This window comes from Parus major, chromosome 9, assembly GCF_001522545.3.
Source record: "Parus major isolate Abel chromosome 9, Parus_major1.1, whole genome shotgun sequence".
Taxonomy (NCBI): Eukaryota; Metazoa; Chordata; class Aves; order Passeriformes; family Paridae; genus Parus; species Parus major.
In genome coordinates, this window is record NC_031778.1 from 8,362,025 (window position 1) to 8,374,498 (window position 12,474).

The window sequence follows — 12,474 nt, forward strand, 5'->3', positions numbered from 1 at the left end:
TTAGTTGTTGCCACATTGCCCACAGCTCATTCAGTTCCTGGCTGTGGGTAACCACCTCCCACCCAGGCAAGAAGTCACTGTTCCTTCTCCTTAGCAAGTGGTTTAGGTGATCTAATTTGTGCCCACTGAACAGTTAACAAGTCGGGCTTTTTGGAAAGAGTGAGGCACCACACCTACTAAGTACTTTGCATCAACAAAGAACTGATTTGTGGAAATGAAGCAAAAATAGCTGAAGTCAAGAAGAATTTGAGGTGAACCTGCCTGAGATTTTCCCACCCAAGCAAACAGCTGCAAAAAGGAGAGCTCTTCCATCCCCTCCTTTTCCCCCTACCCTGCTCAGGCTCTCAGAGCCTCACCAGCTCTGCTGACTGCCCAGTCCTTGTGTGAGGCATCTCATCTTGGTAGGGGAAAAAAACCAACAATGAGCCTTTTTTTCTGAATTTATTCTCTGATTCCTTTAGGTGGTACACACTTGGTTGCTACTAGAATTAATTTCATAGATAAGTACCTATGCACAGAGATGAAAGATGGATACATGAAAGCAAAATTCACTGACAAGTTGTATGTGCTGTGAGGCTATACTTAAAAGCAGAAAGATTCTTCAGATGGTATCTCACCTTAGAAAGGGCAGATTTCAAACTGTACACCACATTGCTAATGAGGATACAGGAAATCTCATCCATTTTTTCCACTTGATGCAAAACATCTCTTCCCACAAAGGGAAATGTTGATGTTTCCCTGTATGATTTAGGCTGAAAGAGGAAGCTGACAGGCAGAAAGTCACAGTGAAACAGAAAAACTGGATCCAACACAAACAAGCCTAAGCTTGACAAAATAGGCTGTAGTTTTAACAAGCAAGTTAGAAGAAGACCAAGGCGGTGGCCCTTAAAGAAATTTACTGCCTTTTGAGGCCAAAAATTTGAAAGTAATATTTCTCAAGCAGTTCAGATAGGAAACCCTACATAAAAAGGGGAAAAAGAAAAACAAAAAAAACCCCTCCCAGTTCTCATCCATGTTTTATAAAGCTAAAGTAAAAAAAAAAAAAAATTGTGGTAAAAGTGATAAGCCTAAAGAATTTATTGTTTCATGTATGGTTTTGACAGGTTGCCAAGAGAATGGTGCTGCTCTATGGAGAGTAGAAGAAATGACATTTTCTTTGCTTTAGATTGTTATAACATTTTCAGTTCTTTACAAGCCCCCAGATGGTTTTTATAACCCCTTCAGGGGTTGCAACATATTGACTGAGAAATACCGATTTATACAGCAAGCTCTACTCTCTTTCTGCTGGCAAAATTACTGCTTTGTATCTGTGTATACACACAGTGGCTGAATATAAATAAAACCCCAAAAATAATGAGATCTGAGGCAAAATCCACCACCTGGCAGTACATTAGTCGGATGACATTTCCCTAAATTTACACTGGTGTAAATAAGAGGAATATTTGGCCCTAAATCTTTTAGGTGAATTTGGGATTGAGGATTAAAAAGATTGTACTCTGTTTCACCATGCAAATAAGCAGGCTGCCTTCATCGGTGTCAGAAACAGGGAAACATTTCCAATCAACAATTCTTCCACTTTTTATTTGCTTTCATTGTGTTCATCTGCAGTGTTTGAAGTGGGAAGTATTGGTGCCTTGAGACACAGCAGGATTACAAAAGAGTCACCAAAGAAGGTGACCTTAGCACCTCAGGAGGAGCAGCTCTGAAATGCTTTACCTGTAATGAGCAAATAATTACTGAAGTAAACAGTGTGTCCAGTTTACTGGACACCACTATAATCATCTGTATTTTGTATATACATGAGGGTATAAGAGAATTCTTACCGAATGGTGACTTCACAAAGATGTCTAAATCGAGAGTGGACCATGAAGAGCTCATATTCCTCAGGGGACTAAGCCTGAGCTTTTGCTCTTGCCCACACTCCTGTACAGTCAGGCTGCTGGTTGGGCTCACTGGGTGACTCTGGTCACTGCTGAGACTGCCCAGGTAAAAAATACCACAGTACCTGGTGCTGTGCTCCAGCTCACAGCTAGGGAGGAGGTAGTACCCCATTCTTCCTGTACCTCAGGGCTAGGTGGTCACTTGGAACACAGGGAGTGTGATTTTAATTCCAATGAAGGCAGAAGGAGAGTTGCTGGTGTTCCCAGGAGAAGTGTCTGTCCACCCTATCTGAAGTTTTTCTGGAGAAAGAGAGATTTTGGTGCCTTCCTGCTCTGCATTAAAGAATTAAAAATGCATTTGAGCAGGCAGAAGGAAAGGAAGAACACGGCATCGTAGCTTCATATTTAAATCATCCTTTGGGAGGGTGGAGACTGCAGTTCTGCTCCTGGCTTGCCAGGCAGAATACTTTTGTATTTTACATTAGTCAACCAGTGGATAAAATACACGAAGAACCCTTAGGCTGGCCAGAAAGTTTAACTGATATCCTTGTATTCAGCATCTCCTCTGCTCCTTTGCATTGCAATACCTCACTCTTCTTGGAGCTGAGCCTTAACCTGTGCCCTGTAGCTCTGCACGGGAAAAGCAGAACTGCCGCACTAAACTTTCTGGCAGTTTTCATTATGCAGATTTTGAAACCTTTAGATCACAAACTTTCTCTGTCAAGGCACGCACACAGCTCCCAGCTCCTTCAGCCGTCTCGCTGATATGAAAGCAGCAGTGAGCTGCTTCCAGATTACCTTGGATTTGTGTGGATTTAGGGCTAAGTCCCATCAACGAAGCTGCTGCTTAAACTTTTGTGCACTGCATTTAAGTTGTAGGACCCAAGTGAGCAGAGCTGGCGAGGTTTTAGTGTTGGTTCAACTATTCCTGCGCACTTGGACAGCTGTTAAAAGAGCAGGCAGCAGAACAGCTCCAGACCTGAAAGAAGGCAGCAAAGCAGACTTGGCAGAGGGAAAAAAGCACAGGCAAGTCAGCTGGCTCTGGGGAGGCAAGTCAGAGGAACGAGCCCAACGCACAAACAAAGCAAATGGCAGCCTTGAGGCTGGCCCAGGTCCTGGTGGGACAGAGCCCAGCCCCAGCCAAGGCATGGCTGCTTCCCAAGGCCCAGACAGGCGTATGTCAGCAACGGGGTCGGCGAGGGCCATGGTGTGAATGAATGGCATCGTTTTTTGGCTGAAATTTGCCTGTTCCTCCAGGCTAGAAATAGTGCCATTTGCCATTGTAAATCCCCTATTCAAAACCACGGTCTCTATGGCACTCAGCTGAAGGACTGAAGATCTCATCTGCAACTCCTCAGTGCTAGGAAAAGCCAGCGCTGCTGCGTCAAGCCTAAATTAACTTCCCTGGTGTGGGCAGGATGTAGCACTTAAACTCCTTTGACATGTATTTCCTAGAGACAAATGGCAATTCCCTCTGTGGCCCATCATTTGCTATCTACATAAAAGCAGAAGGAGATGATTAGAGTGGGGAACTGCCCTGCTCTTGCTATATTTAGTGCCCTGTCAGCTCAACCTATAACACTCTGCTCTTCAGTTGTAAATAATACTCTAAGGAGGGGAATAAAATTAATATCAAACATGGAGAAGCTGGTATAGAAAAGCAGACAAAAGACTGTAGGTCCAGGATACACAGGAATAAACCTTCTACTTGGGTTTAAAAGCTGAAGGAGGCATTAATGGAGCTTATCCCACCTCCTGCCCCACGGCTGGAGAGATAGAGGCTTGCAGTCTTTGGGGTCTTCCAGCAGAAAGCTGAATAAATCAGTCTGGCTGGCTCCTGCTGCCTGGCACCTGACAATATGGTCTGACGGGAAGGCTTCCAGCACTATACCTAAAGGAATTCTCACATTTATATTTCAAAGAGTTCTGGGAGGCCGCGCATATTTCTTCTACATGTATGTATTTAAATCTATTCAAATTTGTTCCTCTTAAGAGTGAATTCCTCATCATAAATTATCATTGGGATTTATTAGCTTAAACTCTACACACCACACACTTGTAAGGAGAAACACAAACTGTATATATGCCTTGAATAATTCTGTGATTGCTGGACGTCTTACAGCAATAAATAGATTTTCTAGCAACAGCTTCCTGAGGTAAAGTGGAATATTCACATTTCACAGAACAGTAATGGAGATAAAGTGGTTAGTCCATGGCTGTTCAGGAAATCTATAGAAATTACCCCAGATCTCTAGTACTTTAAAATCTTTGCTAACCCACAGGACCAGCTTCTTCTAAAACCAGATGGAAAGGCAATGCATAAAGGAAAAAGAACAAAGAAAAGGCTTTGGTTTGGTTTGTTGCCAATGAAGAGTAAAAGAAGAAAGTCATTAACAGAGCATTTTCCCATGTGATTCAAATTAGGGCAGCCCATAATGGCTGAAGACAATTGTGTTTTTATTCTTTTTCAGTGATATTTTCAAATTTGGGAAAGGTTTTGTTGTTCTTTTGCCATTCAACATAAGTAAGTTGAGTTTGGTTCCACCACCAGAATGATTCACTGCACTGAAGAAATTCAGAACATCCCCAGTAGAGGAAGTACATTACTAAATTTTAAATCTTGACCACATCAATACAGATTTTTCTGTGCTGGGAAACAATTTGTCTACAGTCTAGAGGAAATGTGTTCTAACAAATGAAAAATGAATCCTGTATTGCAAACCCAAGTTCACTGGGTTGTTGGTTTTTTAGTTTTTTTTCCATGAGTAAGAAATGAATAAAAACAAACAAACATCCTTTTGGATATGAACCAAAAAGACACATAAAACATTAGTCAGGCTTTTAGCCATAACCTACTTGGAGATCCACAGTCTCAGTGAGTATTTGGTCATGCTCTTCAGGAAACACATAGTTTATTCAAGATAATGCAAACAGCTCAAGGCATTTTGGTTACAAGCTGTAGGTTTCTTTATTACTGACTCATTCTTCTGGATACCTGGTGCTGGCTCTGCATTCTGCCTGAGACTGGTTTTTGCAAATTTTAGTTTCTTCAGTTCTTTCAAAATGAAAAAAACAAAAAAAAAGGTAAGAAGAAAAAAAAAAAGAAAAAAAAATCACACACAAAAGAATTTCAATCTTGAAGTTTCTCTTCAATGTTTTATGGCTTCTCTTGTCTGAAAACTCCTAAAATTAAATTTTTAAAATAAATATTTATGAAACAAGCATTTGCAAAATTTGCCTGCCAACTCTAATGAATACTTACTGATTAACTATTTTTCTAAGAGTACCTGGATGTTTTCATACTCTCAGTTCATAATACAGTTCAGTGCATTGCCTTCTCCAACAGCTCCCACTCTGAAGCAGCAGCACATGAAGGCACTTTGCATTTGTTTGAACAGACTTTGGATCTGTTCTGTTCCATATGTTGAACTGTAGAACATGTTTGCATAATCTATCTGCAGGAGTAAACCAAAAAGCCTGGAAGAAAGGACATTTGATATGATAAATAATGGGAAGTTGTAGAGGTGAGGCATTTAGGACTATTTCCTGCATTTTACTGAGAGGGAAACAATAAAAAGCTAAAATTCTCTCCAGAGATTTACAGATTAAAAATTCAGGTTTTTGGTTTGGGCTGGTTTTGCTGTGTTTTATCCACCCATTCAAGTGGCTTTTGGGGCTAGCAGTACATTGTATCCTCTGAAGATAAGTTCTGATACTCAGCCCAAGAATATTAAATCAATTTTGATTACTGTTCTCTTTCAGAGGCCTGTAGAGATGGACAAGGTTTGTTCATTCATTCATCTAACAAGGGTTTTGATTTCAACCTGCTCAGATGAAGCAGGCTGCTGCTGAGCCTGCTGGAGACAGCAAGCCATGGGCCTGCTTAGCCAGCAGCAAACACCAAAAGGACAAAGAGAGAAGAGAAATGCTCTGGCTGTGATTCCCCAAAGGGTCGAGCGCCCTGTGCAGTAATTAGCAGCTGCAGCCTGTAATCACTGGGGCAGGAAGGAAAGCCAGCAGCAGCCAGGGCACAATGCAAATGTTCCTTGCTGCTGCAGGAGCCACCCTGGCTGCACTTTGCTTGCCCCAAACATGGGACTTCCACCTTTCTGTTGCCACAATCTTCTCTCATCACAGGGTTGCCAGATCTGACACCTCAGCCAAACCTCAGCATCTCACATTAGCCTGCCTCTTCCCAAGGCAGCTTCTGAGTCTGCAAGCTGAAGTGACACACACTTCTTTGGTAGTGTTGCTAAAATAATGTGTAAGATGGGAGATCAGGCAGCCTGGCTAAAATGAAAGGTTTTTTGCCTTTCCACTAATAACCATATTTCAAGTCTTGCTTTAAAAACCCTGTTATTTCTTAGCAAGATATTTCTGGTCTCTTTATTTTCCTGCCTGCACTTAAACTCTAATCATGCTAATGATCTTCATCTTCTATTCCTTCTGTCATGTTTTTTTGTGGTTTCTCTAGGTCTCTAGGGCTTGGCAATTAAAAACTCAGCTCTGGGTAAGGTGAGGTTTTATATATATAAAACCTCATATATATATATAAAACTTATATATATATATAAGTTTTATATGTACAAAACACCTACCATCATATTGATAAATATGATGGTATTCTTTTTCTATTTTCACCATTTCTCCAATCACCACCTCTGGCGTATTTGATGCCTCAGGGTCTTGGGTTTGCCCACTCCCTTCTGCATTCCAGCATGAGCTTCTTCCAGGAATCCCCTCTGCTTGGGAGGAGAGATGCTTGCCTATGGTTCAGTCCAGACACCCTATTGAGTCAGTTTGTGCTACAACAACAATAAAGACAGGATTAACTGGTTTAAAGCTTAAAGAATTAATTTAAGAGATGATGGGAAATGTCCTTTACTGTGTCTCTTTCTTAGAGCTGGATTCAAGATAACAATTTCTTAAATTTCTGAAGTTTGTGACATTTCATTTCAGAAGTCACCTGAATGGTTCACAAATCAAACTCATTCTTTCAGAAGAGGGTGGACTTTGTTTTAATAATGATACACTAATTTGTGAATTAGTGTCTCCGTTTTCTGAGGTACAAGAGAAGTCTGCTTTGGAGGAGTGGTATGTATATAACAAAAAAAAAAAGATTAGGTCAAATCTAATTCTTTAGGTTTAGTTTTTACTGTGCTTTATGACTAAAAGACCAACTACACACTATCAGTCAGTCAATAAGAAAGGTTTAATATATTACAATACATGATGAATATATAAAAACATATGACAAATTTTGTTTGGGGATTGGTTTGCTTGTTTGTTTGTTTGCAATTAAAAGGTAAAACTCAGCAGCACTATGGGAGACAGATATTCTTAAAAAATAGAGAAAGAGTAAGGTTCAGAAAATTTTTTACAACTACCAATAACAGAATAAGCACCTTTAATCACAAAAGACATTTCTTTAGTACAAACAGCTAGACTGAAGCTTAATACATTACATATGCTCAGGTCAGTGCTCAGGGAATGATACCACAAGGGAAAAACAAAGGAAGTGGGGGACACACAGGATGCTGAAGTGTTTCCCAGGCCTCAGCAGTGCCATTCCCATGGTGTGTGGGTGTTGTGGACAGATGCAGCCATGCTCTTGCCCTGTGGTTATGCTCCACAACTTCCCACCCGCTTCATTTATTTCTGTCCCTTTTGGTGGCAATGCCAGCTCAAACTCTGTCCAGATGGCCAGGACCAGCCCCTGCCACACACGAGATTGTCTCTGCTGGTCCCTTCCCTGCTGCACCAGCACAAACTCCTTCTCTTTCTGAGGCTTCAGCAGATGCAGCATCCATGAATCCTAGCACTGCTAGGAAAGCGAGGGAAGATGCTCAGCCTGTTCCAGGCTCATCTCCTTTCAGCATGCCTGAAGTTGGGAGTCTGGACAGTTGCACCAGCCAGTGGTTCCCCCTGGAAGTAATTAGGCACACTGAGGTGATGGTGTGGGGCTGAACAGCTCTGGTGGAACACATTTCCCTCCCAAGTCTGAACCTCTGGCTGGTGCCCAAGTACCAGGAATATCCCCTCCTGAACAGAGGATGTTGCTACAGTGATCCATCTTGCTGTGGCTCCACAAAAAGTGACTTTCCACAGTTATCATAACAGTCCTGGGGGTGTGTTCCAGTCTCCAAGTTGTGTATGCTGTCTGCACTCTGAAACCACATGTAAGTTGGTGGGCTCATGGATCAGTCTCAGAAAACCTCAGTTCTGCACCAAAGTCTCTCTCAGGGTCTCCCCTGGGTCAGCACCTTTTCACAAAAAACACAAACACACATAGCCCAGCAGACCAGAGATCAAAGGCACCCCTTAACCAAGTGAACCAGAGGCTGCCCCACATCTCCTTCTAAAAGAAAAACAAACGTGGCTTTTTCTATTTTTGTTGTGCTGGATAGATAGCTCTGCCTTCCCCACTGTGTTCCAGTGTCCTAAGAGGGGACATAAATCAAGGTCCAAATTCCCAAACCTTCTCTCTGCCCATCACTGCGTGGACTACCCTGGCCACACAAGAATCCTTTTTTTTTTTTGTTTTTTAACTGGGCTGAGATGGTCTATATTTTATTTGCAGCTTTTGTTTTGTTCTAGTCCTGGCTTGCCTCCATCCACTTTTGTCAGCCAGGATTTTGCTGCTTTGTTTTCCAGTTGCACCATTTGGGCCCAGTGGATAAGCTGTTCAGTCAGAAAGCTCCCACACAGGCAGCAGCATCCTTGGCTCAGGCTTGCTCTTGCCCCATCAGGCTTGACAACACTTCAGAAATGATTGATGTGGTAGCCCCAATGTTCTCAGTTGGGATGACAGCACTCAGGAAATTTGTCAGTGCTCAAGGAGAAGGGATCACCCCAAAAATGACAGCTTGTTTCAGCTGATCTCCAGAGTCACTTACTCAAAGATTATAAATACATGGATTAGGGTTTCTGCATTTATGAGTTCCTGGATAATTGACACTGAGAGCTGTATTTCTGAAGTGGAATGTGGATGTGCCTCCCCCGAGTAACAAATGCCATGAAGCAGCCGATATTTACAGTTCACTTGGTGCAGTCTGTGGTTCAGAGGTCATGGAAGGCCATGTAGAACATCTGCCCAGATTCAAACTACTGCAGATAAGTCTCCTCACAGAGGATTCTTCTGACTGTGCCTGGAGTGGCAAGAGGCACATGGTGTGTGAAGCAACAGGAGTCAGACACCTTATGTTACACTGGCCTTATGTTATCATTCTCATGCCCTGTGGCAGCAGAAGAAGCTATTTTTGGCAATCATATCATCAGGAAGGTCCAGGAAGGTGATCCAGATGGCAATGAGCTGCATAAAGTAAATTCAGCTTTTCTGAGGAATTTCCCACTTGTTTCATGCAGTAGACCAAAGGTAGTGTTCCTACCTGGTGCCTTTCTGCCTGCCCCTCGTGACTGGTATTTTTCAGGCTGAACAATCATTTGTGTTAAATAAATGGCTCATATCAAAGCACTGGTTTTAGTAACTTGTAAGAGAAAAGCTGGGTATTATGCCTAAGGTAGGTTTGAGAGAGCTCAGAGCACGAGTATCTCACATCCATCCATTTCTTCCAAGAGCACTTTAGATTCCCTGTGCTTCTAGAGAAACCATTTCTCACTATCACATCCAGACAGGCCTGACCTCAGAGGTGCTCTGGACTTTGCTTTCTTAGGATGGCTATTTCTGTCACAGAAGGATTCTTGGTAGCTTGCCATGGTTTCTCTCAATAAATCTTCACATATCCAATTTTTATAAGCTTTCTCTCCATGTTAAGTGTTGAGCAATCTAATATTACATCATTTGTACTGAGTGTTCACTGTCATCAAGAACAGAGAGCTATCTACTGGTTATTATTTCCTTTCAGAGACAAAACAGACATTTTTATTAAACCTGAGTGTTTCAGTCAAATACAGCAAGTCTGACCCCAACCTTTCACACCTGTGTAGAACCAGTGTCAGGCAACCACCAAGCACCACAGATCTCCCCTGCTTTTCAGGAGTGGTCTGTTCACACTTGCAGAGCAACACAGGACAATTGAATTCCAGTTCAGCAGCATTTAGAGTCGCTTGCATAGCAACAAATAATTACCCAAGCATCAAAGGCAGAGAATTAGAGTCCAGTATCCATATGCTCTATTCAAGATGCACAGAACCTTGCTTTTTGTGATCATTAGGACTGGCTTGTTCTAAGATGCTATTATTAAACAGATTCAAGGTACATTACATTTCTGGTAATGACCCTCATACCTTCAAGACTCGAGTTTTGAGTTAGCACTGGCATAACAACCGTGCACACAGAAGTGGCATCTGTGCACACACATGGCCAGCTACTTACCAGATGGACTTGGACCGTGCTCCCAGGTGGGACACACAGCTCCCTCAGAGCAGTTGACTCCTACTTTTATTAATATGCTGCCAAAACAGTGTGGTACTAGAGCAGCAGAAGCTCAAGCAACAAAACCGAGCTTATGGATCACTCAAGCAGTGCCAGCGGCTCCTTTGATTCTGCATCATCTTTCCTAAACACGCTGCATTTCAGCAATTCACACCTCACACCTAAGGCTAAAACATTTCTTCTCTTGTACAACCCTCTTGCCAAGTATCCCTCATATTTTATTACCAGTTCCTGTTATTTGGATTGTTATTCCCTTGGTATGACTGCCTGCCTCCCAGCTGCCTCTGACACCAACAGAGATGAAGTGGGGGAAACAAAAGCAGCAGGTACTCTTCCTTCAGTCCATACCACACTTACTGCCCTGCACTCACTGCTCCTTCCCCAGACCTCGCTCCTCTCTCCATCCTTTCTGGATCTAGAGAGTGGGGAACTGCCACTTCTAGCAAGTGGGATGGTGATAAATGCCATTTTCTTCTTAATTCTTTATAACAATCTCTGTTGCAATGTTTAAAAAATACAAAATCAAAACTAAAAAAAAAAAAAAACCCTAAAAAAACCAATACCATTTCACAAACCAAACCAAATCAGCCAAATTGCACTGCCCTCAGTAAATCTCCTTGTCTTCAGGCTCTTCACATTTTGCCTTTTGGTGCCCATTTAACATAAACTCCCTTAACTCCTGGCAATTATCATGGATTTTGCTGTGTCTGACTGGAAATCTCTAAGCAGTCATTCGAATATCAGGCACTTTAAGATACATTATGACAGCACCATCTCTATTCACACTTCTCCAATATGCCCTTGATAAATCATCTACTTTATTTTCAACTCCTTTTCTGGATTGGCATTCAAACCTTCACTTGGTATTTCTGGAGTGTTAACAGCTGTCTCCCTATTCCTGGTGAATGCTTAGTGAAGGTTCTTGAAAATAATCTCAAGCACCCGGTGATCTGTTCCTAGGGCTGCTCAAGTTTTCCACAGATGCTCTATGGACACCATGAGGGGCACTGCTGCTGCAGCCACCCCTTGTGACACTGGTATCTGGGTTTGCTAAATGCTGCTTGAGATTAGAGATACACTTATAGGAGACAATGCAGAGGTGGGATGGGAGATAAGTTGTAACATAAAAAGAGCAGATGGGGAACTGAGGCACGCTTGGCTTTCAACCAAATATGCAGAGCATGCTCTATATAAAATACAAGAGAACGAGGAGGTGGCACTGAAAACCCTTAAATCTGTCAAAGGAGAAAAGAATAACAAATCTGGATTATTAACAGTGACCCATTTCAAAATTCAGAGGAAAAAATAAAACAACCCTCCAGTGGCCAAAGATTTAGTTAGTTCTTTGTGGACTTGAGTTCAGTCCCTGACCAGTGAAGAAGCTCTCAGTGCAACCTTTAGGAAATCACTGCATTTGCTTTCATCTACCTCCCTCTCTGTAAAATGGGAATAGTGACATTTCTTTACTGTGGTGCCAGACAGCAAGAATTTGGAGCATGGAGATGCTCAGATGTCAGAGAGTCTACTACTGCTCCTAAAAAAGTTGAATATTCCTCATCTTTTTGAGTGGTTTTTGATGTGCATGCAACAGAGGATAGCTAGCAAAATGAAACAATTAGTTCTGTGACATTTTAAGCTGCCTAATGAGTTTCTCTTCTGCTTGTCACAAAAGTGTTTCAGAATTGGAGCTTGTGTTACCAGTTCTCAATATTTTATGCTTTCTCAGCCTGAAATTCAACAGCTGTTTCAATATTGCAGTTGGAGCCAACATAATCCATATAGAGTTTCTTCAGTATGTTGCCATTTTTTAAAACCTTTGCCATGCCTCTTTGCTTTTCATGGCTTGTTCATGGCTACCTCTTCATTAGAAATCTGGCAGCTGAGTTTTTCTCCTACAAATGTGTGAACTGAGTTTGTTTTAATGTCAGTGAGAATCATTTCTCAGAAAACTCAGGTTTCTGTCCCAGCACTTTCCCCCCACTCTACCAAGCTGCACATCATGTGCTTGTTAGTCAGTTTTCCACAAAAATACCACAGAAGTCATGCACAATACTGCTCTTTCCAGCCTTTCTACTTCTCTTGCTAGGTCCAATAAGGTATTGCATTTATCACACATGTTATTGGAGGGCTTTTTTGTCTTTGGTCCAGACCTTGTTTCTTGGAGCTGGTCCAGAAAAAAAAATTTCCTTATGACAGCTC